Here is a 3,273-nt window from a genome sequence, read left to right as displayed (position 1 = left end):
ACTAATAAACTTCCCGCCAAGTTTAGGAAAACCTGAGATAAAGAGCTTTGGCTTTTGATTTCTCTCAGACTATTTGTAGTGAGTAATACTAAAAAGTTGCTCCTCAGTGGGATTTCATTTACTTCATCTTCTGCAAGGTTGTTCATATCCTGAAATTTTAGCAATTTTGAAGGAGAACAATGGAGAGACATTTCTCTGGTCTAATTTCTGCTTCTGAATGTCCCATCTTCCCTAGTATAAGTATGATCTTAGTTTGCAGCAAGATGAACTGATATCAGGTTAAAAGGCAGCTTTAACCAGAAATTCATCTGGTTGTTATTAAAGGATTATTTATCATTTTTATTTAAATAGCAGAAATAGAGCTAAATGATCATCTAGTAAAGCATATTCCTTTTACAGTTGATAAACCAAGGCAGAGAGATATTAAATACTTTGTACAAGTTTACACTGATAGGTAAAAAGAATGGGGAAAAACTATATTTACAGATGTCCACCATGTATCAATTGAACTGATTGAAAGAAATCTGCATGTACGTGCACCCTTGTTGTTCAAACCTGCATTGCTCAAGGGTCAACTGTAGGTTATATAGCACATAGAAAAGAATGTTTGATAGCCTTCCTAAGTGTGCTGAGTTTTTCATTTTGTCTAAAAATCTATACTGTGACTGAAACCTCCTATATCCCTCGTTTGGCTCTAACAGATGTCTGAAAATTTCATCCTCATAGGACCCCTAGGTAGAAATTATTATTCCATTTTACAGGTGAAGAAAACTTAGATTACATACCTCATTTTTATTAGGACCTTGGCCTCATGATCCCTAGTCTAATGATTCTTTACTTCAGTGTTTAGTTAGCTTTTTCTTTGCTTTTGTTTTATAACTAATGCTTTTTTGAATTTTAAGGAGGAAGAATGTTTACTCGTGGAGAGCCTTGAAATGCACATGAACACTATGTGAGGGAGATCATGAACCTGCAAGCCAGCCAGTGTGGCCACCAGATCAGCGCTAAGTTCTGAGAGTTGATAAGCTATGAGCATGGCATTAACTTTACGGGCACTTAACCATGGAAACAGTCACCTGCAGCTAGAACAGTCCAATGTGTACTACAATGAGGCCACTGGTGGCAAGTACATGCCCCATGCTCTGCTCATGGACCTGAAGCTGGGCACCATGGACTCCATGTGCTTGTGGCCCTCCCATCAGATCTTTAGGGTGGGCAACTTCATTTTTGGTCAGAGTGGTATCAGGAACAACTGGGCCAAGGGACATTACACAGATGATGTAGAGCTGGTTCACTTGGTGCTGGATGTGATGAGGAAGGAGGCTGCGAGCTGCAGTGCTTCTGGTTGACCAACTCCCTGGGTAAGGGGACGGTCTGGTACGGGTACCCTCCTCATCAGTAGGATCAGGGAAGAGTACTTTGACAGGATCATGAGCACCTTCAGCATGGTGGCCTCACCCACGATGTTAAGATACCATGGTTTTCCTTCCAATGTCACCTTATCAGTACACCAGTTGCTAGAAAACACAGAGGAAACCTATTGTATGGGTAAGAAGGCCTTCTATGATATGTGCTTCAGAACCCTAAAGCCAACCACACCTACCCACAGTGGTCTGAACCACTGGGTGACAGCCATCATGAGTGAGATCACCACCTTCCTGTGATTTCCTGGCCTGCTCAATGCTGACCTTCCCAAAATGGATGTAAAATGATGCCCTTCCCCTACCCACACTTTTCATGCCCAGCTTTGCCCCCAAACAGCCAGGGTAGCCAGTACTATGGGTGCTGATGGTCCCTGAGCTCATCCAGCAGATCATTCACGCCAAGAACATGATTGCCTGTGACCTCCACATGGCCATTATATACTATGGCCACATGTTCATGAAGGAGGTAGACAAGCAGATGCTTAACATCTGGAAAAAGAACAGCAGCTTTTTGTTGAACGGATCCCCAACAATATGAAAATGGCTGTCTGTGACATCCCATCCCCAAGACTAAAAATGTAAACACTTTGATTTTTAACAGCACTGCCATCCAGGAGCTGTTCAAGTGTATCACCTAGCAATTCATGGTCATGTTCTGGCACAAGGCCTTCTGCCTGGGTACATGGGTGAGGACATGGATGAGATGGAATTCATGGAGGCTCAGAGCAACATGAACTACCTGGTGTCTGAGTACCAGCAACACTAGGACACCACAGCCAGGAAGGAAGGTGAGTTTGAGGAGGAGGGGTGAGGAGGAGTTGGCCTAGAGCTCATGGGTACCCAGGAAAGCGTGGAAGCCATGAGAATTCTTTATTCACTTGCAACCTGTCCTCTGATAACCATGTCTCACTGTGTGAACCTGCCCATCTTCCTGTCTTGATATCACATGCTGCACAGACACCAACATTAAAGCTTTTTTTTTTTTTCACTATGAAAAAAGTACTGACACCAGAATTTAACCCAGTCTGTCTGTGAGCCCCAGGTGAGGCCTAGGGTATCAGGATAATTTAAAACCCCATAGGAAGTTAGAAACACCTTTAGATTCTGAATTAAAGACGGCTTCACTTAAATTTTTGTTATGATATTAAAGGACAGAATGATGTATAATTGTATGAATAAATTATACTCTTAAAAGTCAGTCTTTTTTCGTTTACATTAAATTCACTGTTACTACATTAAAGTATAATTGCATTTAAAAAAATTAAAAAAAAATAAAACCCCATAGGAGACTCTAAGGATGAGATCTGCTGCCCTACCTTTATCCTGAAGCTACCATAGGGGCTGGAGAAGGTGATGGGCCAAGCTTTCAGTTTCTCTGATTTGGTTGGCCACCAGACAGGCAGACCCCTTGCTCAGGCAGTGTGGAGACTCTAACAGGGAATCAGCTACCCTGTTTCAGAGCTGCCCCTGACTCTCAACTCTCTTCCCTTTGGGCTACATGTGTCTCCAACGTTGGGCCTGATCACCTGCTTTCCTAGGGGTTTTTCTTAGCTTTTATGTTAGTTCTCAGATTCACCAATGGCACTTTTGTTAGGTTTAGAAGAGGCAGTCTGCAATTCTGGTTAACTTGTCTTTGCAACAGGACCTGTCCCCTCCTTACCTTTCAACCTGGAAGTCTAAAGGAAGAACTGGTAGGAGCGAATAAGTCAGAAGGGCCCTGGTTATCAGTATCATGTGTTTTTTACTTAGGATCATTATCCAATTGTAGGGGTAAAGGAAGGCACTGGAAAGAGAATGTCAAATCAGGGATTTGATTCTTAGCTAATAAAACAAGTCTTATCCTTCACAG

General features: G+C 42.4%; 1 pseudogene; it reads left to right on the top strand.

The window, feature by feature from the left end:
* Positions 1-958: 958 nt before the first annotated feature.
* Positions 959-2,235, top strand: LOC132228293 (tubulin beta-4B chain-like; annotated as a pseudogene).
* Positions 2,236-3,273: the final 1,038 nt, after the last annotated feature.

Source organism: Myotis daubentonii, chromosome 2 (genome assembly GCF_963259705.1).
Source record: "Myotis daubentonii chromosome 2, mMyoDau2.1, whole genome shotgun sequence".
NCBI lineage: Eukaryota > Metazoa > Chordata > Mammalia > Chiroptera > Vespertilionidae > Myotis > Myotis daubentonii.
The sequence above is the reverse complement of the archived record's forward strand: the minus strand, read 5'-3'. Positions and strand labels throughout refer to the sequence as shown.